This window comes from Vulpes lagopus, chromosome 9 (genome assembly GCF_018345385.1).
Source record: "Vulpes lagopus strain Blue_001 chromosome 9, ASM1834538v1, whole genome shotgun sequence".
NCBI lineage: Eukaryota > Metazoa > Chordata > Mammalia > Carnivora > Canidae > Vulpes > Vulpes lagopus.
This window is the reverse complement of record NC_054832.1, coordinates 52814107-52838591: the sequence shown is the minus strand read 5'-3', so window position 1 is coordinate 52838591 and position 24485 is coordinate 52814107. Positions and strand designations below refer to the sequence as shown.

The 24485-nt window shown below is 39.0% G+C and overlaps 1 long non-coding RNA gene and 1 pseudogene across 1 annotated transcript in view; both read right to left on the bottom strand.

Annotated features, from left to right (window-relative positions):
* Window positions 1-388: 388 nt before the first annotated feature.
* The window catches only part of LOC121498931, a 139842-nt gene continuing 115745 nt past the window's right edge, over window positions 389-24485 (bottom strand). The window contains exon 6 of the long non-coding RNA XR_005989950.1: window positions 389-769. This is a non-coding gene — a long non-coding RNA (uncharacterized LOC121498931). The remainder of the gene's footprint in view (window positions 770-24485) is intronic.
* LOC121498929 lies at window positions 13442-13900 on the bottom strand (annotated as a pseudogene).

Sequence of the window (24485 nt, the reverse complement as noted above, 5' to 3'; positions counted from 1 at the left end):
CCTCTCTCCTCCTCTCACAAATAAATAAAATATTTTAAACATAATTTTATTGAGTTATGGAACATACCGTAATACTCACCAGTTTTATTTTATTTTATTTTTTTTAAAGATTTTATTTATTTATTCATGACAGTCACACACACACAGAGAGAGAGAAAGAGGCAGAGACACAGGCAGAGGGAGAAGCAGGCTCCATGCACCGGGAGCCCGATGTGGGACTCGATCCCGGGTCTCCAGGATCACGCCCTGAGCCAAAGGCAGGCGCCAAACCGCTGCGCCACCCAGGGATCCCACCAGTTTTAAATACACGATTATCTTTTATTAAAAAATTATCTTTTATTATTAACATACCTGGTTGTACAACTATCACCATGATCTGATTTTAGAACTTGGCCATCACCCTGGTAAGATCTCATTTTCCATTTCTACCGCAAGCCCCGGGCAACCACTGATCTACTTTCTATAGATTTGGCCATGCTGGACATTTCATCTAAGTGGGATTCCATAATATATGATCTTTTGTAACTGATTTCTCTCACGTTGCAGTGTTTTTGAAGTTCATCCATGTTGCAGCAAGTACAGGTCTTGCATTTTTGCACTGCTGAACAGTATTTCATTGTGTGACCATACCATATTTTGCTCACCTCTTCACAGGCTGATTGGACATTTGGATTGTTTCCACTTTTTGGTTATGATGAATAATGCTGCTGAGAACATTCCTGTGTGAGTCTTTGTGTGATCAATGCTTCCATTTCTCTTGGTTGGATGCCTAGGGATAGAAATGCTGGGTCATATGGTAAAATAATGTGCACCATTTTAAGAAACTGCCATGATTTTTCAAAGTGGCTGCACCATTTTACATTCTCACCGACAAGAAGGCAGAACAATATAGCTCCTCATCTTCATATTCTTGTCAACTTATGTTATTGTCTCTTTTATTTTGATACTTTTATTTATACATTTTCAACTTTATTGAGACATAATTGACATAAAATTGTAAGATATTTAAAGTGTACATTATGGTGATTTGATACATATGTAGACGTTTTGAAAGGATTCTTTCATCTACTTAACTAACACATCTATCATCTCACTTTTTTTTCTAATTTTTTATTTATTTATCTTCACACTCAACATGAGGCTCAAACTCACAACCCGGAGATCAGGAGTCACATGTTCTTTTGACTAACCCAGCCAGGCACCCACCTCACTTTTTTTCTTTTATGAGAATATTTAAGTTCTATTTTATTAGCAAATTTCGATTACACAATACAATGATATCAACTACAGAGTCTCAGATCTTATTCATCTTATAGCTGAAAATTTGTATCTTTTTACCAATTCCATCCTATTTCCACCACCCTTCAGATGCTGGCAACTACTTTTCTACTTTGGTTCTATGAGTTTGACTTTTTTTTTTTTTTAATATTATACATGTAAGGGATGAGATGTACTATTTGTCCTCTGTCTGATTTATGTCACTTAGCATAATGCTCTTAAGAACCACCCATTTGTTGCAAATGGCAGGATTTCCTTCTTTCTCATGGCTGAAAAATAATCCTCTGTGTGTGTGTGTGTGTGTGTGTGTGTGTGATTTTATTTATCCAGCCACCTTTTGACAGATACTTAGATCATTTCTATATCTTGGCTACTGTAAATATTGGAATGAACATGGGAGTACAGAGGTCTCTTCCAATCCATGAGCATGGAATATCTCCATTTATTTGTATCTTTTTCAATTCCTTTCATTAATGTCTTATGGCTTTCACTGTACAGGTCATTCACTTCCTTGGTTAAATTTTATTCCTTTTGATGTTGTTGTAAATGGGATTATTATATCTTAATTTCTTCTTCCAATAGTTCATAACTAGTGTATAGTTATAACTGATTTATAACTGATTTTTATGTCTTGATTTTGTATTCTATACCTGAATTAGTTGATTAGATCCCTAACAGAGCTTTGGTGGAGTTTTTAGAGTTTTCTCTATATAATATAGTGTGAATAGTTTACTTCTTCCTTTCAAATTTGAGTATCTTATATTTTTCTTGCCTAATTGCTGTGCTAGAATTTCCAGCCTCATGTTGAATATAAGTGGCAAGAATGGGCATTCTCAACTTGTTACTGATTTTAGAGGAAAGGCTTTTAGCTTTTCACCATTGAGTCTGAGTTTCCCTGTGGGCTTGTCATACATGGCCTTTATTATGTTAAGGTATTTTCCCTCTTAGCCAGTTGAAGGGTTGTGGGTTTTTGTTTTTTTCAAATCATTAATGGATATTGAATTTCATCACATGCTTTTTCTGCATCTATTGAGATGATTAGAGATTTTTAACCTTCATTTTGTTAATGTGATGTATCACATTGATTGTGGATATTGAACCATTCTTGCATGCCTGGAATAAATCCCATTTGATTATGGTATATGATTCTTTTAATGTATTGTTGAATTCAGTGTGCTAATATTTTGTTGAAGATTTTTGCATCCATATTCATCAGGGATATTGGCCCACAATTTACTTTTCTTGGAACGTTCTTTTCTGGTTTTCATATTTAGGGTAATGCTGGCCTCTTAAGGTGAATTAGGAAGTGTTCCTACCTCTGTAAATGTTTTTGTAAATATTTTATTTTTTAAAGTAATCTCTAATACCCAGTATGTGCCTCAAACTCACAACCCCAAGTTTAAGAGTCCCATGTTCCACTTAACTGAGCCAGCCACATGCCTCTCCTCTTTAATTTTTTGTTGAGAAGAATTGGTATTAATTTTTCTGTGTTTAGAGAGTTTACCATTGAAGTCGTCTGTTTGGACTTTTGTTTATTGGGAGATTTTTGATTACCGACTCAATGTCCTTACTAGTAATTGGTCCGTTCATATTTTCTATTTCTTCCTGACTGCCTTGGTAGGCTATGTGTTTCTAGAAATGTATCCATTTCTTCTAGGTTGTCTAATTTGTTGGTGTCAGTTGTTAATAGTAGTCTCTTATGATGCATTGCATTTGTGTGCTATCAGTTGTAATGTCTTTTTCATTTCTGATTTGAGTCCTCTTTTTTTCTTAGTAAATCTGGACAAAGTTTGTCTTTTCAAACAAACCTTAGTTTTATTGAACTTTTCTATTTTCTTTTTAACTTTCATTTATTTCCTTTTTTTTTTTGTTAGTAAAAGATAAAAGATTTATATGATCCAAAGAGAAATGAAAGTATTTTCATTTCCTTCTTTCTACTAACTTTGTGCTTAGTTTATTCTTTTTCTAGTTCCTTAAAGTATAAGGTTAGGTTGCTGATTTGAGATCTTTTATTACTATTATTTTTGTTTTTTAAAGGAATCTCTATACCAAATGTGGGGCTTGAAATTATAACCCTAAGATCAAGAGTCACATGCTCTATGGAGCCAGCCAGGTGCCCTGAGACTTTTTTTTTTTTTTTTTTTTTAATAATCTAGGCATTTGTTGCTATGAATATCCCTCTTTTAGGGATCTGTTTTATTAGGTAAGTTTTGTATATTTACATTTTATTTTCTCTCAAGTTATTTTTTAAATTATTTTTTAAGATTTTATTTATTTATTCATGAGAGACACAGAGAGGCAGAAATAAGCAGAGGAAGAAGCAGGCTCCTTGCAAGGAGCCTGATGTGGAACTCCATCCCAGGACCCCGGGATCACAACCTGAGCCAAAGGCAGACACTCAACCACTGAACCACCCAGGTGCCCCTTTTTAAATTTCTTTTTAAAAACTTTCTTGTTTATTTAAGTAATCTCTACCCCCAGCATGGGGTTCAAACTCATGACCCTGAGATCAAGAGTCACATACTTTTCCGACTGAGTCAGTCAGGTGCCCCTTGTTTTCTCTTTTGATTTCTTTGTTGACCCATTGGCTGTTCAGTAGTATGCTGTTTAATTTCCACATATTTGTAAATTTCCCAGTTTTCTTCTTATAATTGTGTTTCTAGTTTCATACCATTGTGGTCAGAAAAGATGCTTGATCTGATCTCGGTCTTTGTAAATGTATTAAGACTTGTATTTTTGCCTAACATTTGATCTATCATGGAGAATGTTCCATGTATGCTTTATTTTTTTTTTAATTTTATTTATTTATTTATTTATTTATGATAGTCACACAGAGAGAGAGAGAGAGAGAGAGAGAGGCAGAGACATAGGCAGAGGGAGAAGCAAGCTCCATGCACCGGGAGCCCGACATGGGATTCGATCCCGGGTCTCCAGGATCGCGCCCTGGGCCAAAGGCAGGCGCTAAACCGCTGCGCCACCCAGGGATCCCTCCATGTATGCTTTAGAAGAATATATATTCTGCTGCTGTTGGATAGAATGTTCTGTAAATGTCCGTTAAGTTCAAATAGTCTACATATAGTATAAGTCCATTTTTTTCTTGTTAATTTTCTGTGTGGATGATATATCCTTCGTTCAAATGGAGTAGTAAAGTCCCCCACGATTATATTGCTATTTCTCCCTTTGAGTCTGTTCCTCTTGCCAGATTAATCCCTTTATTGTTATATAATGATCTTTTTTGTCTCTTATTACAGTCTCTGGCTTAAAATCTATTTTGTCTGATATAAGTCAGTCACTTCTGCTTTCTTTTGGCTTCCATTTGCATGGAATGAATATCTTTTTCCAACCCTTTATTTTCAGTCTATATGTGTCCTTAAAGCTGGTGAGTCTTTTATAGGCAGCATATAGTTGGATCTTGTTTTTTGTTTTTGTTTTTAACCCATTGAGCCATTCTATGTCTTTTTTTTTTTTTTTTAACTTTTTTTAAATTTTTATTTATTTATGATAGTCACAGAGAGAGAGAGAGGCAGAGGCACAGGCGGAGGGAGAAGCAGGCTCCATGCACCGGGAGCCCGATGTGGGATTCGATCCCGGGTCTCCAGGATCGCGCCCTGGGCCAAAGGCAGGCGCCAAACCGCTGCGCCACCCAGGGATCCCCATTCTATGTCTTTTGATTGGAGAATTTAGCCCATTTACGCTTAAAATTATAATTGGTAGGTATGGACTTATTACCATGTTTTCATTGTTTTTGAGTGTTTTATAATTCCTTTGTTTCTGTCTTCCTCTCATTGCAAATTCATAACTTTCTATAGTGGCATGCTTAGATTCTATTCTCTTTATCTTTTATGTATCTACTGTACATTTTTGCTTTGTGGATACCATGAGGCTTACATAAAACATCTTAAAATAGTCTGTTTTAAGCTGATAACAACTTAACTTAGAACACATACTAAAGCATTACATTTCTACTCTCCCCTTTATGTTTTTGATGTCACAATCTCTTTTTATCTTTTGTATCTGTTAACAAATTATTATAGCTATATAATTATAGTTATTTTTAATGCTTTGCTATTTTCATACTAAATTTATGTTATTTATCCACCATCACTACAACATTAGAGCATTCTGAATTTAACTATATATTGACCTTTATAGGGAGATTTTTTTTTTAAGATTTTATTTATTTATTCATGAGAGACACACAGAGAGAGGCAGAGACACAGGCAGAGAAGAAGCAGGCTCCATGCAGGGAGCCCGATGTGGGACTCAATCCCAGGACTCCAGGATCACACCCTGGGCCAAAGGCAGGTGCTAAACCACTGAGCCACCCAGGGATCTCCTACAGTGAGATTAATATTTTCATATGTTTTCTTTTTACTAAATAGTATCCTTTCATCTTAGCTTAGAAAAGTCCCTTTAACATTTCTTGTGGGACCAGCAGTTAAGCGTCTGCCTTTGGCTCAGGTGATCCTGGAGTTCTAGGATCGAGTTCCACATAGGGCTCTCTGTGAGGAGCCTGCTTCTCTCTCTGCCTGTGTCTCTGTATCTCTCATAAATAAATAATAAAATGTTAAAAAAAATTTTCTTGTAAAGTCAATCTAGTGGTGCTGAAACTCCTTCAGCTCCTTAAATGTGTTTTTCACTGCTCTATCTACAATTCCCTGCAGGTGGTAGGTACTCAATAAATATTTCATGAGGGAATGAATGAAAGAAATACTAGGGTAGTAAATAGGAAAAACAAAAATGTCTTTTATTGCTTGAGTAGGTGGGGAGTATAGAGCAAAAGTTTTAGAGACCAAACCTGAGTACAGTGCTAGGAGGTAAGGGCTATCTTAAGTTTTGGGTCTTTTTTAATACAATTCTGATTCAGAACCTGCGCCTAAAGCTGTGACTATGCTGATAAAGTGCCTTTTGTCTACATGAGTATAACTTTGGAGGGGAATTTGATGTATTAGCTAATGGCATAAACTTTGTATTAGACATTAATTTATTCAATAAACGTATTTATGCCGCTTGCCATGTACCAGGCACTTTGCTAGGATTTGGGGATTCCGTTGGCAGACAAGACATATGTTTATTTAGCTTGCCCTTCTGAAATGGTCAGCTCCCAAGAGTGACCTTGTGAATATTATATAACCTCTCTGAGCCTATTTTCCTCATTCATAAACTGAGTATTGTAAAGTACTACCTTATTTGATCTTGATTAAGTTTTAATTAACTAAAGCAATGATAACAGCTATGCAAAGTGTTCAAAGTGGCATCAAGGGGTGCCTGGGTGGTACAGTTGGTTAAGCACCCAATTATTAGTTCAGCTCAGGTCATGATCTTGGGGGTTATAGTACTGAGCTCCCCAACAGGCTATGTGCTCAATGTGGAGTCTGCTTGAGACTCCTTCTCTCTTTCTGCCCCTTCCCCCTTAAAATAAATAAATCTTTTTTTTTTTTTTTTTAAGATTTTTAGAATTTATTTGACAGACAGAAAGAAAGAGAGCACAAGCAGAAGGAGCAGCAGGCAGTGGGAGAGGGAGAAGCAGGCTCTCCGCTGAGCAGGGAGATGGATGCAGGGCTCCATCCCAGGATCATGACCTGAGCTGAAGGCATGCACTTAACCAGCTGAGCCACCTAGGTACCCCAAATAAATAAATCCTTAAAAACATTTTTAAAAATGGTATTACATTTCAGCCTCAACTTCCACTTAGTATCTTATTAATGGTTTTCAGCAAATCACTAAGGGACAGAAAATGAACATTTCTTTTAAAAAATATTTAAACTTGCTTATTATAGTGACAATACATGCGTTAGAGTAAAAAAAAAAATTCAGAGTACAAAAGCATGTAAAATAAAAAGGTGCCCTCCTGATCCTTTCTTCAGAAGTAATCACTGTAAACAATTGTTTGCCCTTCCCGCCAAAATCTTGTGCTTATAAAGTATATATATGCATATCTTTTGGAAACAAACAGCAAATGAAATTAGATACTATTAATTGGTTATTAGCATTAGTTTTCCAAGAGCAACCTATATTGTTCTTATTCAGAATGAGTACTTCATAATATTCTTGACACAATTAAAAACAAAAACAAAAACCTCCCTTCAGCTTTTTGAGAAAGTTTGTGGGCTGCACCGTCCTTGGCTCTCCACCCCTGGAACTCCCCCATCTTATCCTCAGCAGCTTCTAGCAGCCAGAGACTGGCACCCGCCCACCCATGTTTTCTTGGCCTGTGGCCGGCTGTGGTCAAACCAGCCCCAGAGAGCAGGGGTGTGGCTGAGGGTAGCAAAGAAGGAAGAGAAAACAAATTTCCCATGAGTAGTTGGGAAAGAGCGACAAGAGTCAAATCAAATTGACATAAGAGGCTAGCACCCAAAAGTGTTTTATTACATGTGTTTAAATAAAAGGTATCGGGAAGAATGTTCTATAAGGGTTCAAAAGGCAGTGGGTTCAGGAACACCAGGCTCCTTAAAGTGGTAACTGCAGCTGCATATGAAAGCTCAGTCTGTGGGTATGAGGAGTAAGAAGGGACTTGGGGTCCCTGTGGACAAGCCTGCTCCCCAGAAGTCGGAGGAATGTGGGGGTGGTGGTGTTGGAGAGAGATCCCCTCAGAGAAGGGGAACAGCAGGACATCAAGGTTGGGCCTGGTGCCAGATGAAGGAGAGGAGGGAATGCTCTGGACTTCCTCACTGAAAATTAGACTTCACTTCCTCCATTTTCTACCTGCTTGTGTCTTTTCCCACCTCACTGTTCTTAGCCCAATTGCTTTATTTGACTTCTGTGACAGGCTTCGCTTGAGCTCAGCCCCCAGCCATGACTCTAAGATGACTGATGTCTCCTTCTGATTGTGAACCCTTCTCAGGGGTTGAATGCTAAGGCAAAAGTAAAATCTAAAACGGAGATTCTGATAACCTTGGGGGATGGAGAAATAGATCTTTGCCTCTTTCTTTTGGCTTATTCACTTAATCTTTGTTCTCTGGATTGTTTCTACCTCCACCTGGGCCAGAAAATAAGATTACAGAATGGTTTAGAGTTTCTAAATTAGTCTGTTACAGAAACCAGCACCTCAGCCTACAGGCCTGGCTCAGAGCCCACACTCAAGAAAGCAAAATCTCCTCTTGGGTGGGGCTTTCCTAGACATAAAGGTTTTACCATGCCTCTAAGCAGGGAAAGCTTGGGCCAAGATTATATTGGGCAGGTAATAAAATTAAGGACAATAAAACCAGATAAACCACCTCATTAGCCGCAGTTTACTGGTATAAGCTATTTCAACAAAGAGAGGTAAGATGGAGGACTCAAAATGCCTGCTGTTAAGTTCTTTTATAAAACAGTCTCCTCTGCAAAGGGAATGATCTCTTCGTGGCTTGGTTGAGAGGGCACATGTGCATTTATCCAACACTGGGTGAGAATAAGTAGGAGCTCAAAGGGGAGTCTCTGGGATTTGGTCTCTTCACTCTTACTATAAAAGATCATCACTGAGCTGTTAAATCTCTTAGAACCTTTTTTTTTCAGCCATGGAATCAAGAGAAGAGAGGCCAGTACCAATCTGTCTAGACTCAACTAATTGTTGACTATTGATTTGCACCTTAAAAATCAAACTTACTCTATCAAGACAGAATTATTTTCTTAACCATACACATCATGGTGATATTATGTTGCTTCTCAGGGATTAATTAAGAAAAAAATATGAAAGATCAACCATATTTTCAAAATTGTCTGACACACATACCTACACTCACCTAAAGGTAAAATAACTGAATTAAGATAGAATTCTGAATAGCTTTTATTTTTTTAACCATTTGAAAAAATTTTCTAGAAATTTTGTACTTTCAATTTTATTTCTATGTAGTACAAACTTCCCCAAATATCACTTGGTGATTGAGTCTCTAAATATTAAATGTCTTTCTAACACTTGTAAACTGCATTCTCTAGCTTAAAAAAGGCACAAAAGATTCGGTGACGGTATTATTCTTTGGAGCCAGGGTTGTGGTTATGTGGGCACTCAGCCCTTTAGGACACAACAGGTTGGTGAACCATTGATTCATGAAACACTGCCAGGAGTGGCCTTCAGCCAGGCCCCCGGGCAAGTTCAGCCAGCACCAGTGCACGGCCAGGCCAGGAAGGACTAGTCAGACATAGAACTTCCTGTCTTTGTCAGAATCCTAGGAATCTGGGAACTATTCTCAATTCCTCCCTTTTTCCTCCTTCTTATATCCAATCAATCACCACTGTCTCTGAACTGGTTCTACCTTCTAGATACCTCTCCAACTATCTGCTCCTCTTTAACTCTATTGCTTCTTTCCTAGGCCACGCTGGTTGGATTTTTTTAAGGTTTTATTTTCATTTCAGTTAGTTAACATACAGTGTTATATTAGTTTCAGGTGTACAATATAGTGATTCATCATCATCATACATACTTTCATACATCACCTGGTGCTCATCCTGACAAGTGCAGTCCTTAATCCCCATCACCTATTTAACCCATCCTCCCACACTCCTCCTTTTGTAGTCATCAAAATAGTATGGTACTGTCACAAAAACAGACACATAGATCAATGCAACAGAATAGAAAACCCAGAATAAACCCACCACTATATGGTCAATTAATCTTCAACAACGCAGGAAAGAATATCCAGTGGGAAAAAAACAATGTCTTCAACAAATGGTGTTGGGAAAACTGGACAGCCACATGCAAAAGAATGAAACTGGACTAGTTTCTTACACCACATGCAAAAACAAATTCAAAATGAATTAAAGACCTAAATGTTATGACCTGAAACCATAAAAATCCTAGAAGAGCACACAGGCAGTAATTTCTCTGACATTGGCTATAGCAACTCTTTTCTGGACACATCTCCTGAGGCAGGGGAAACAAAAGTAAAAATAAACTATTGGGACTTCATCAAAATAAAAAGCTTCTGCACAGTGAAGGAAACCATCAACAGAACTTAAAAGCAACCACAAATGAGAGAAGTTACTTGCAAATGACATATCCAATAAAGGACTAGTATCCAAAATCTGTAAAGAACTTATAAAATCCAACACCCCCAAAACAAATAATCCAATTAAAAAAAGGGCAGAAGACGTAAACAGACGTTTCTCCAAAGGAGTCAATCAGATAGCCAATAGACACACGAAAGGATGTTCATCAGCCCCACTTACCTTCAAGGAAATACAAATCAAAGCTACAATGAGATATTGCCTCACACCAGTCAGAATGGCTAAAATCAACAACACAAGAAACAACAGCTGTTAGCGAGGATGTGGTATAAAAGGAACACTCATGCACTATTGGGAATGCCTGGATTTTCCAAATGGGCTACATCCATCTACTTAGTCCCCTCTACCAAGTCCCCGTACTATGGCCAGGTGGATTAAAACAAGCAAGCATAAACCTGAGCAATCCTTCTCCTTAAGACTCCAATGGTTTCCCTTCTGCTCTTAGACTAAAGATCAAAATCCACACCATGGTCTGGAGGCCATGAAAGAGCAGGCCCCTGCTCCACTCTTCAGTATGCTCCTATATCCCACAACACTATTCCCCCATCTTCTCCACTGCCCTACTCTCCTTGGGGTTCCTCACAGCTCAGGAGATTAGAGACAGGGAAGACCCAGGTACCCACTTTTCCCTAAAATTCCTTAGGTCGTTCTGAAACCACCACCGTGTTTGAAAGCAACTGGAGTCAAGGTAGAGCCAATCTGAAACTTGTTCCTTATGATCAGTTTGAACCTGTAAGCATCAGGATCTGACTCTGGTTTACAAAGCGGGCCAGGAAAATTTCCCAAATGGCAAGTCACTGGGCAGAATTTCTAGAGGAGCAGGTCACTGCTGCTACCTCTGCTACTCAAAAAAGGTTTAAATCCACTGGGTAAATAAATAAATAAATAAATAAAAATTTAAAAAATAAATCCACTGGGTAGGTGCTTTTTTACTTTCTAGAAAATCTAAAGCTAGCCAAAAAATGCAATTATGAGGCTGAGGATGCATTCACAAAAGCCCTGAAACCATTATCTCAGAGGGAGCAGATGCTCCTCCATAACCAAAACAGCTGGGAAGGTCTTTCTCTGGAGGAACAGAACCACATGTTTGTAGACTCTGTCTAAGCCTGCTAAAACTGGGCTTATGAAGTAGATTTGGATGAGCTCTGGGTTCAACTGTGTTCTTAAAACTAAACTAGTTCAATTCCATTACAGAAAGATTCCAATATGTTATCAAGTTCACTTTTCTACAAATATCTCATGAACTGCATTTTGAAAGCAGGATTGATTGTACTTGTCCTTGCTATTTATAGCACACACTAAGTCCTCAGCCAGCTGTGGGAGGATATGGCTACGTTTAGATTCCCATCTGAGTTGTGTGTGACAGTATCTGGCACCCTTTCAACAACTGTAGTCACTGCTTGGAGAGTGAGCACAGGGGAAAAGAAGTCAACTTTTAATGTCAGCATATCACACCCTTTCTAACATTTTTGAATATGAATGAGACAGTAACAGTACAATTAACCTTGATCTTAACACTCTGTAGTCAGACAACTATTTTACCAAAAGGTAGTATCTATCGCCAAAGAAAAAATAATTATCTAATTAAAAAAAAAAGAGCTTTTCAAACCGGACAAAAATACCTTCTTAAAAAGTGATAATTTTATGTAATATAGGGAAAAGATCCCAAAATAAAAATGTTCAAAAGAACATACAATGAAAACTATATCCAACTCCTACACCTGTACTTCAGACGTCCAATTTCCTTCCCTGCAAACACAATAAGCATGTTTTTACTTATCTGTCCAGAGAGTTTTTATGCATTTACACACACGTGTGCACACACACACACTGTTGTACACCTTGCTTTTTTTTAAAAACAGTGCATGCTGATTGCTCCACATCAGCTCACAGAGACATGCTTAATGTAATTGTTAATGGCTCTTTTCCATGCAATAATGTCTACACTGTTCAGTGAACCCTTCTCCACCAGGAAGATCTTTTTGGGTCTTCTCAGTGTGCCGGTATGATACAGAAAGATACAACCCAATCGGCAACCATTCTTTGGCCTGAGTTCTCCACTCCAATTAAACTGACCTACTGTGGCTCTTGAATGGCTAATCCCTGCTCTTTCATTAACTCACTGCCTGGCTGTGGACAGGTGATCTTACCCTTCTGCCCCTGGTCTTCTCAGCCACAAATGAGGGGTGGTACAGGGAGGGGAAGAGGTGGGCCCATCGGAAGATGGAAGATCCTTTCCAGCTCTCCCATTCTGTGAATCTGTGACTAGATGAGGTGAAAAGGCCTTTCCAACTCTATACTTCGATCAACAATTTAAATTTTCATGGATTTGATCTTGTTTCCTCAATTGTCCATGAGTTTATTATTAAGGACAAGACTATCTCTTTGGGTCCCCCAGAATGTCCTGCTAGAATGCTTGCTCCAGAAATGTTTGTTCGTTTTCTGGGTTATCACTTCAAGTGCTACATATTAATAATTGCTCCAATCCTATTACTTGAAATAGGTCAGTTGACCCAGTTTCTTTCTTTTAGGACAAGTGATAGGAATTATAAGGCTGGTGCTTTATCAGAACAATTGAAAACAATTTTTGATTTTAGCTTTAGGTCCTCAGCAATACATCCAATTTATGCAATTGATGTATTCCTGACATGACACATAGAAATATTATTGATAACTTGAAAAGGTAAAAGTTTAGAAATAAAGAGGACATTAAGAATGGCAAAATTCTACTTTTTTTAATAGATGTGGAAAAACAAGGCCTAGAATTTAAGTGATTTGTCTAAGGATTGTGACTCAGCTAGTGATAGATAGAAGCAGGGTTAGAATCTGGGTCTCCTGGGGCACCTGGGTGGCTCAGTTGGTTAAGTGTCTGCCTTTGGCTCATGTCATGATCCCAAATTCCTGGAATCAAGCCTTATATAAGGCTTTCTGCTCAGTGGGAGTCTGCTTCTCCCTTTCCCTCTGCTGCTTCCCCTGATTGTGTGCACACTCTCTGTCAAATAAATAACAAAAATAATTTTAAAAAAATAGCTTAATAAATGTACTTATCTCAAAAGATGGTGGAATGGTCACATGAGCTAATGCCTATGAGAATTGAGAGTAAAGCACCAGGCACATAAATGTCATCTATAATTTATTTTTAGGTGTATAAATGATTTATTAACAGACAAGGCCTATAGCCTTATTTCTTCTTGGATACACCCATGGTGTGAACACAGCACTCTGTGGTCTTGGTTTGCTAGCCTTGGACATGAAGTCCCCAGAAGTGGTGCAGCCCCCTGTGGGCTCGAATCTTCTTCAGTCTCTCCAGGTCTTCATGAAGTTTGTTGTCCAGACCATTGGCCAGGATCTGGCTGTACTTTCCATCCTTCACATCCTTTTGTCTGTTCAAAAATCAGCCTGGGATCTTATACTGGCATGGACTCTGCATAATGGTGATCACACGTTCCACTTCATCCTCAGTGAGCTCTCCGGCTCTCTTGGTGAGCTAGATGTCTGCTTTTCTCAACACCACATGAGCATATCTTCGCCCCACACCCTTAATTTTTGTGATGGCAAAGCCCATTTTCTGCCACCCATCCATATTGGTGTTGATTACTCACAAAATGTGCTAGAACTTCTCAGGGATCACTAGAGACATGGTGGTGCAGGCATGCAGGCCTCCTGTGGAAGAGCTGTTATCAATAATTATTAAAGATCTTCATAATGAAAGTTTATTTTGGGTTTAAAAAAATTTTTTTAAGATTTTATTTATTTGACAGAGAGAGAAAGAGAGAGAGAGAGAGAAACGAGCATAAAGAGACAGAGCAGAAAGCAGAGGGAAAGGGAGAAGCAGACTCCCTGCTGACTAGGGAGCCTGATGCGGGGCTCAATCCCAAGTCTCTGGGATCATGACTGGAGCCAGAAGCAGACGTTCAACTGACTGAGCCACCCTGGCACTCTGAAAAGGTCATTTTGTAATATAATTTCCCCTTCAGTTGACTTTTTTTTAGAGGAGAGGCAATTGGGTTTAAGTATCAGGCTTTGTTAAAGCCAGACACACCTCTGTTACCCTAGCTGAGGTCACATCCCCTCACTGGGAGAGTAGCCCATTTTTTTGCTCATCTTTCAGTGATTATGAAGGTCATGAAAAATGCATGTATGTCACACAATATATATTAGTTATTGCTGTTAAATAAAAGGGAAATTAGTGAGTTAAGAGAAGAAAGCAGTATTAGTGTGGGCAGTTTATTCAGAAGGGTAGGAGAGTAGAAACCACTTAAGGATTGGATATACAACAATGTGCTATGACACAGGTTAGAAAATGGCAGAAAACTAATAAAATACTGCAAAAGGACAGGGGCAAAATCCACTTAAATTCACTTTGATGAAAAGAACATTCTTACATAGGCCCAACATACAACTGTGGCAAGCCAATGTGAAGTTTTAAAAATATAACTTCAAGTGTCAAAATGTAATCACATATATATAACGAATCAAAAGATATGTTAACGGTAATTAATGTTTTGTATATTCCACTGCAATCATGAATTTTCTGAGACTAGTATCATTTTCTTAATTGATCTCTAGAGTATAATGTAAACCATGTCAAAGCTCCTGAGTAGGTACTTAATTGCTAAGTGTAGGAACAGACAAGACTACAAGCTCCTAAGACCCAAACCATGCTTACTTTAATAAAAAGCTCTTTGAAACATATTCCAGCCCTTGTCTACTCTCTTCACCTCCTTTAACCACCTGCTGTCCCCTCTTATTCTCACTGTCAGCCTCCCAGGGAAACTAGGGTGGTTTGACTAGATCACTATCAACTTCCTGTCGCCAAACTACCATGACAACAGCCTTCCTCTTCTCCCTGGACCTCCTTTCTGTTTTGAAGCATCCTACTCTTTATTGGAACTTTGCACTCTCCAGGTCTTCTCTTCTCCCTGGGACTCTACTCTTGCCCTCTGTGGCTTCTTCATATCAATATTAAACACTTTCACACCTTCCCCAACTGCAGGTTCCCATATAGCACTGCTCTGATGCTCTATCCCTTATATCAGACATGGCCAAAGAGCTCTATTTCTAATGACCTATTTCGTCCTCTGCATTCCTCACCTCCCAAATGTCCACATTCTCTTTTTCTCCATGAATACTATTTTCCCCCAAGGTATATCCACAAAAATTTTTATAAAGTATTACACAAATAGTACAATAAAAGAAATACATAGGGCACCTGGGTGGCTTAGGCAGTTAAATGTCTGCCCTCAGCTCAGGTCATGATCTCAGGGTCCTGGAATCAAGCCCCACATTGGGCTCTCTGGGAGTCTGCTTCTCCCTCTGCCCCTCCTCCTGCTCATGTGCATGTTCTCTCTCAAATATGTAAAATTAAGGGATCCCTGGGTTGCTCAGTGGTTTGGCACCTGCCTTTGGCCCAGGGCGCGATCCTGGAGCCCTGGGATCGAGTCCCAAGTCGGGCTCCCGGCATGGAGCCTGCTTCTCTCTCCCTCTGCCTCTCTCTCTCTCTCTCTCTGTCTATCATAAATAAATAAATCTTTAAAAAATATTTTTAAAAATATGTAAAATTTAAAAAAAAAGAAATATATAAAATTTGCCTGCAGTACCACTACATAAATTGTCCACATGCTTCCATTTCCCCTGTCAGTAGGTTTCTTGTAGTCACAGCTCCCACAGTGACGTTTTGGTTCACTCTAGAGATAAATCATAGCCTGCTACAAAAACAACTACTCTGGCTTCGAGAGGTCTTTCACTTTCTCCCTAAGAGATTATTGCCTCTGCTTGTCTGAGTATATTCTTATTAAGGTCTATAAAGAGTTCCATGTTGCTAAATCTAACATGTTCTTAAATCTAGACTTAATTCTCAACTCCTTAGTATGTTTGAGGCAACTGATCACCCTTTTGTGACACCTTCTCTTCTGCTGGTTTTGTGACGTTACAGTCTCCTGGTGCCCACCTACTTTGGTTGCCCTTTCTCAGTTTTCTCTGATGGCTCTTTCTCCTCTGTTCTTCATGTAATTCGGGAGTTCCGAAGGACTCTATCCTGAGTTCCTTTGCTTTAAAAACTTTAAAAACTCTCCTTAGGGGATCTCATAAGATGTTGGGGTTCCCATTTCCATCTTCATGCTGGTGATTCTCAAATCCATTTTTCTGGCAAAGGCTTTTCCCAGAACTTCCTATCGATCTAGCGGTCAAAAGGATTCTTAAATCTAGACTTTCCCAGAACTTCCCAGACTTTCCCAGAACTTCCTATCGATCTAGCGGTCAAAAGGATACGTCTATAGGCTTTTTCATAATAGGCATGCAGAGCTCAATGTTTTCTAAAACGGAACTCATTGTCTTCCTACTTCCAAATATTTACTTTCTCAAGTGTTCTCTGTTTTAGTAAAGGCCACCACCATCCACTCAGTTGGTTAAGTCATTGATTTATCCTTTACCTACCTCTTCCTTACCATGCTTCCTCTTCCAATTTATTAACCATCAGGACTTTCCCAGTCTATCTCCTACACACTTCTTCAATCCATTTACTTACCTAAGTTGTCACTGTCACCACCACAGAATGCTGCTAAGTCCAAGGTATCATCATCTTTCATTTGTATTCTGTGACAATCTTTTACCCTGCCACTAAAGCACGTGTGATTATGTCTCTTCTCCCCTTACACTCTTCAGTGAATTCCCATTGGTCTTAGGATAAAAGCTTGAGTCCTCAAGAGCCACAAGGTTGTGTGTGATCTTCCTTCTGCTGTGTTGTAAAGGTTCATCGCATGTCATTCTGTCCCTCAGGCTTTCCATTCCAGAAATGGAAATGTCCCACTCCTTCTTACCTTGGGACTTTGCCTGGAATATCTTAGCTTAATGTTCAGGCCCCTACTGCTCTATTCTTTCTCTGTCATCTCTCACAATTCTCCAGACCTTCCCAACCCAACGCTCAACATAGTTACCCTATTCTTTAGCTTTTAGTGTAAATAACCCATTCTCAAAAAAGGCTTTGTGAACCAACCCTCTGGACCCTTAGGAGACAGTTTGTGCTCCCTCTCAGTATTACCATTATATCTGCAGAAATTTTCAGTGCCTTTCCAGCTGCTCATCTGTGTGCTGCACGAGGGCAATAAATTTGCCTGACACAGGTATAGAATAAAAATTTTTTGGAGAAACTTATTTTTCAGGGATCCTTTACTTCTGGCTATTAACATAAGATTTATTTACAGTAAGACATTTGAAAAATGCCTTTCACTCATTAGACTATAATAATTGAAAGTATGAGGATTTTATAAAATGCTTTTGAAAAATATAGTGTAAATTAATTGAAGATTTAGGAGAAAACAAAATCATTTCCCTCCCAAGACTTTCTGTGGAGAGACTTTCACCTATGAAAAAGAAAAAATATTTCCAAAAAAAAATATTTTTTTTTTGTTTAAGATTTTATTTATTTCTTCATGAGAGACACACACAAACAGAGAAGCAGGCTCCCTGCGGGGAGTCCGATGTGGAACTTATACCAACACCCCAGAATCATGCCCTGAGCCAAAGGCAGACAACTCAACCACTGAGCCAACCAGGCGTCCCAAGAAAAAAGATTTCCAAAATAAGAAAACCTACTTTGGGAATCAAAATCCAATCAATAATACCAATAGCGGCCACTTATTTGGTGTATGCTACTTTCCAGGGAGAGTCCTCAGCGAGAGTGCATCAATTAATTTGAAATAATTTTAAAAGGTGGTTACTGGGATCCCTGGGTGGCGCAGCGGTTTGGCGCCTGCCTTTGGCCCAGGGCGCGATCCTGGAGACCCGGGATCGAATCCCACATCAGGCTCCCGGTGCATGGAGCCTGCTTCTCCCTCTGCCTGTGTCTCTGCCTCTCTCTCTCTCTCTCTCTGTGACTATCATAAATAAAAAAAAAAAAATAAGTAAAGGGTGGTTACTATTTTTACCCTTACATTAGAATGTAGTTGTTATTTCTGTTTATTGCTCTAAAAGAAGTATGAGGGAACACTCTCAATCTGTTGCTGACACACCTCTTAATTAGGTCATATTTTACAGTTACATTAGATTCTGATAATGACTGGGATTCCTTCCTGGCTGGCTCAGACAGATCTCAGGCCATACTGCCAGAGGATTGTCTCTTGTCATGTGCTGCCTCTTGCATCACAGATTCTTCTCTGGTGGATTTGGCTCCATCTTATTTCCTTACTGCCAGAGGAATTCATCTAGTCATGCATTGCCCTTGAGGCCATGGTAACTAGTCCTTGTGATTTTTTGAACACTGTGGTTCCTGAACAGTGTTCAGAAAAAAAAGAAGTATGCAAGGGGCCCATGCTTAGTTCCTCTGGAGGTATAAAGGATGGGAAGCAGTGAAGTAAGAGAGACCCGGAGAATAACATATCCTGCTTCATTCATTCACCCATTTATTTATTAATTAAATTTATTCCACAAATATTTATTGCTTATCTACCATGTGCCAAGTTGCCTATTGGGTGCTGGGACTTAACAGTGAATGAGAAATTCATGTCCCCAAGGAGATTATAGTCTAGTCATAGAAACAGGTAAGTAAATATAGCGCACACTGTTGAGGGAGCACAAAAGAGGAGTATTATAATCCTATGGTTATAAGGGTTATGAACCCAATTCAAAAATTGATTAGACAAAAGTATTAATATTTACTGGCTTAGGGAAAGAAGGTTGGAATAACGATGCTCTGAGGCAGAGCTATAGCAAGAACTCGGTACCAACTGGAATCAAGCACTAGAATATCCCCAGGAGTCTTGTATATTTTTTCCACACGTAGGCTTTATTATCCCTACCACAAACCAGATCTCTCCACATTCACATTCAGGTGAGAGGTCAAGAAGCAAGGCCTCCATCAACTCGAAGCCTCACATCAACCTAGGACCTGACTCAGAGAGGACTGGATCCTCTTTTTCAATTACAATCTAAAAATCCTCAGGGAAGAACTCAAATCAACCCACTTTGGGTCACATGCCCATCTTAGACTGGTGATTCTCAACTGTAGGCAGTTTTGCCCCTCAAGGGATATTTGGCAATGTCTGGAGATATTTTCTATTGTTATGACTGGTGGGGGTGGAGAGGGTGCTATTGGTATCTAGTGGCTGGACACAAGGAATGCTGCTAAACATCCTACAACATATAGGACAGCCCCTCCTCCCACAACAAAGAACTATCCAGTACAAAATGTAAATAGTGCTGAGATTGAGAAACTCTCTTCTAGATCAATCAGTTGTGATGTGGGGGAGGGTCAAGAGGGACATAAAAGGCTTTCTTTAAAAGTGAAATATTGGCTGCTACTTAAGGAGGAGTAGGAATTAGCTAGGCAAAGGGGAACCAGCGAAGGCTGATCCATGGAGGGAAGTACATGAGCAAAGAATGAACACTGTCCAAAACAGGCTTCCATAAATATCACTAGTAACTCCACCTCTCAATGGTGGTATCATTCAATGGTATCATCATCTTGTAAAAACAATTAAAATAATACCAAGAACAAATAATACATCATATGCATTTCCTCTACTATATTAAATTTTTAGTGAAGGGCTAGTGTTTTATCTGAAATTTATTTCTATTTATTAGGAGATTGTTTCAGTCAGCTATTAAAACACATCAGTGGACAAGACCTAGTAGTTAGGAGCACTGACCCTAGAATCAGACAGACCTGGCTTTGAATTCAGGCCCATCACTTCCTAGGGGTGTCCATGGCCACCACAAGTGGAACTGGCCAGTGCTAGGGAAATGCAGAAAGGAGGACATCGATGTGGACGAGTAGTCATGGCCAGCCACTTGAGACAAGTAGGTGGAAACTAAACCTTTTAGGATGAATAAAATTTGGCAAATAGAAGGGAGTAAAGTATTCTAGGTAGAGAAAGCAGCAAGCTCCAAGGTCTGGAGTTAGGAATGAGTATAAATGTAGGTAAAATAAGTCCAAAGTAATTTTAAGATACAATCTTTTTGGTGTTTGTGTGGGAAATGGGAAACTAGAAGATGGAGTGGACTTGAGGAACAATCAGAAGTTTAATTTTGGACACAAATCAGCATATCCTGCAGAATCTCTTAGTAGAGGCATTCAGACAATAGTCAGTTATGGGCAGGCAGGATTCACATTCAGGTGAGAGGTCAAGAGCTGGAGCTGTCGGTGCATGAGAAAGAACTGTTCCCTAAGGTAAAGAGGTTAGAGAGGAGGAGAAAGAAGAAAACAAATGCTGTTGCAGGAGAAAGAAAGACAGAAGGAAGAGAAGAAAAAAAAAGAAGGAAAAAAAAAAAGAAGGAAGAGAAGAAGGGGAAAGAACAGATGAGTATGTGAAAAAAGAGAGAAAAGAATAAAACCAAGATGATGTGGTGTCATGGAAACCCAGGAAAGAGAGAATTTGAAGAAAGAGTCCTCAATCATCAAATACTGCAAAGAGGTGAAAGGTGATCAGAACTGCTGACGAAGTGGCTGGACAGTGCAACTTAAGTTTTGTATTTCTGGTTAGAGGGTGGAGGGAGGCATGTCTTTGAAGGAAGCCTGGGGGTAGAAGCGGAGTGAGAACCTGGAGGCTGCTACTATACAGTAGCCTTTAAAATTTTTGGATGCAAGACCATGATGCCCACTATCATTGCTATTATTCATGTTAATTTGAAATTCCTAATGCAATGCACAAGTGCAAGAAAAAGAGGTCTAAAAATTGAAAATAAGTTAGCAAAACACACACACTGTTTATAAATTATATTACCTTCTACCTGTGGTGCCTCAAAGATTTAAATAAAAAAACTATTAAAACTAAAAACAAAACAAAACTATTAAGGCTAATACAATACCTGATAAAGTGATTAAAGTACATACACATGGCCATCAGTTAATTAAAAAAAAATCCAGTTTACAACTGAAACAGAGCGACTAAAAGGGGCTAAGTAGAAGGATATGAGATGTCCACTACTTTAAATGTATCAATCATCCATAAATTAATATACAACTCCAATCAACTCCAATCAAAATCCCAATGCACTCTTGGTATCATTTGACAAAACAATTTTAAATAACATTGAAGATAGAGGCTGGATCCTACAGAGAGGTGGTAAAAAATACTCCTTGGTGAATTAGAATTAAAAGATTTTAGGAAAGGGATATTAATATTCAACTGTAAGTCTCATATATTCAATATAAACTTTTTCCATTTTCTCATTTGGTAAAATCTGCTAAATATAGGAATGTCTTGTGTGACAGTTTCAAGAAAAATCAAACTATAGGGGTAGAGTTCCACCTTTAGATTGGTGGGGAATAAAGAAAAAAAGAACAGCTTGAGAAGGTGGATTTAAGATTAAATTCGGTAGAATCAGAACTGGGAGCCAGTTTAAGAGACAGTAACCCCCAGGGGGAACTTGAAGCAATCTTAGAGCATGAACTGCAACTCCAGGGAGATGAGGGAGGGGCCTTGAGCCAATCTACTCTATAAGCTCAGAGTGAAGGGTAACTTTGGCAGACATCTCAGGTTCATAGGTAAAAGTTTAACTTTTCAAGAAATTCCCTGAAAAAAAGACAAATTATTCCTAGTGCTTATTTCTGTAGTATTGAATTATATATGATTTTTATTTTGTTTTTATGTTTTTGAGTTTTTTACAATGAGCACAAGTTATTTTTATAAGAAAAGTCTAGGGCCATCTGGCTGGCTCAATGGGTAGAGCATGGGACTCTTGACCTTGGGGTTATAAATTTGAGCCCTACACTGGGTGTAGAGATTACTTCAAAATAAAATCTTAAAAAAAAAAAAAAAAAAAGAAGCTTGTCAGTGAAAAACAGAATTTGGAAGAATGGGCACAAAGCAGGGTTAAGTAAGCTTTTGAAGTTCACTTACTTGGTGCTTTCTAGAAGGGTAGAATCATAGCAAATGATTCTCTCAGTGTCTCATCTTCAGCCATAAATATTGATCATCACACTCTATCTCTTGCCATCACCAAGGGTGAACAACACATCTTTAGCCATTGATCCCTCCCTCGGCTGACTTTCCACACAGATAATGCCAATTATACACATTGAGTTGGCTAGCTTTTTCATGTGCTTAACTTTTGTTAACTAGGTTGTTGACTTGTCTATAAACTTGTCTTCTATTTCTGTTGATTTTCCTATGGTTCCTAATAGGTATCAAATTGTGCCTTTTCTGTGCAAGTTCCTTGAAGGCACTCACATCTGTGTTCTGCATCTATTGTAATACTTGGCACATAGCAAAAACTCAATAAATGTTTGGAAGAAGTGACCTCATTTGGCTTCCAAATAGCTCAGTAAGATAGAGGAAAAAAGATAATAGTGATAAAAATAAAATATCAAGAATTACTAATATTTATTGAGTACATCCCATGTACTAGGCATTATGCTAGACATTTCACATAGTGTATTTCATTTACTCCTCAGAACAACCCCAAGAAATAGACACTATGATTATTTTAGTTTATGAATAGGGACAGAGCCTCAGAGAGGTTAAATGATTTGGCCGGTGTCTAAGAAGCTGCAGAGCAAAGAGAATTGAGGTCTCCTGATGATAAAATCAGGGCTCTTTCTATTATCTTCTTCTGTCTTTCATGAAACGAAGTTTTGTCTCAATATATGGAATCCTCTCCTTGTCCAATTGAAAAAAAAAAATCTGAGCCCTTAAGAATGCAATCTAGAGTCTAAAATAGGTAATAAAACCACTTTGCATAGTATAAAGGGTTAATTCATTAGTACTAAAGTCAGCAGCCCATTAACACAAAGATTTCAAGCCAATAGAATAAGTTTGATTGTGAGACTAACTTACTAGATCATTAAATTTAGGAGGGGAAAAGGATTTGACTCCAGTTTGAATGTGACCTATCTACACTAATGCCCCATCTTTATAAAATATTATTATTATTAAATATTTTTTTATTTATTCATGAGAGATACACAGAGAGAGGCAGAGACATAGGCAGAGCTGGAGAAGTAGGCTCCTCTCAGGGAGCCTGATGCGGGACTCAATCCCTGAACCCCAGGATCATGCCCTGAGCCAAAAGCACAGCTCAACCACTGAGCCACCCAGGCATCCTGATCTTTACAAAATACTATAAAATTTAATCTCTATATTTAAAGTGACAAGGGCCATATTTGCGATTAAGTTTCAGCTATGAGGCAGACCGGAGTGTCTCCAAACCACATCAAATGAATTATGCCTTTATTCCCTAGACTTTCTGAATTGGTTCTTTTGGATCATTTTCCATTACTCCTTGAGCAGAAATTTGGGGTGAATGTGGAAACAAGTATGCATCTTTGTTTAAAACCTTTGACAGGTCCCGCCTGTGCCCCCAACCTGCGCTACATTCTGCTTGCCAAGCCTCTAAAGCATGCCGAGGGCCCTCAAGCTTGCTGGCTTACACAAGGAAAACATCCAGGGTAGGAATCATCCCCTTGTCCTGCCTTACCCTCCCTCCTTATTCTCAAGGGTAGGCATGGAGCAAAGGCAGGTTTGCTTGAAAATCCGCCAGGGGTAGCTCAGCTGGTAGCTGTATGCATTGTATGCATTCTCTGGTAGACCAGAGCACCACTTGGCTGGGTGTCAGAGGAAGAAAGACTCCTTTCATGCCCATATCCCCGGCCATCAGTATGAGGCTGGTTAGTGATCACAACTGCTTGTGATCTAAATGTGGCAGAGTAAGAGGCAGTGGGCACGAGTGGGCACAAGTGGGCAGAGAGGAGAGAGAACTGGAGGCAGATTTGGCAATACCTAGCTTAACTTCGTAAAGCCCTGGGATGACAGGAGACAGCCTGACTGGTTTCTTTTACCCTGCCATCTCCCATCCTGGGACCTGGGAAGAGTCTAACCTGTTCAGAATCTTTCAGTACTTGAAAGCAGCAGCAACAGTGGGAACTCTAAGAGATTTTATAATGTATTTTATTCCTCTGGGATCCCAAATCCTCATATAGCATATATATTAATTTTCTGTTGCTACCATAACATATTACCACATATGTAATGGTTGAAATATGACAAATAGATTAGCTTACACTTCTGCAGGTCAGAAGCCCAAAAGGAGTCTGTTGGACTGCATTTCTTCTAGAGGCTCTGGGGGAGAGCCTTGCTTTTCCCAGCTTCTAGGGGCCCCTCGCTCCATTTTGAAAGTCAGCAGCAATATAGCATCTCCTCTCCTCTCTGATATCCTGCCTCCTTCTCATAAGGACCTTTGTTACATTGGGCCCACCTGAATGATCCAGTATAATCTCTGTAGCTCAAATG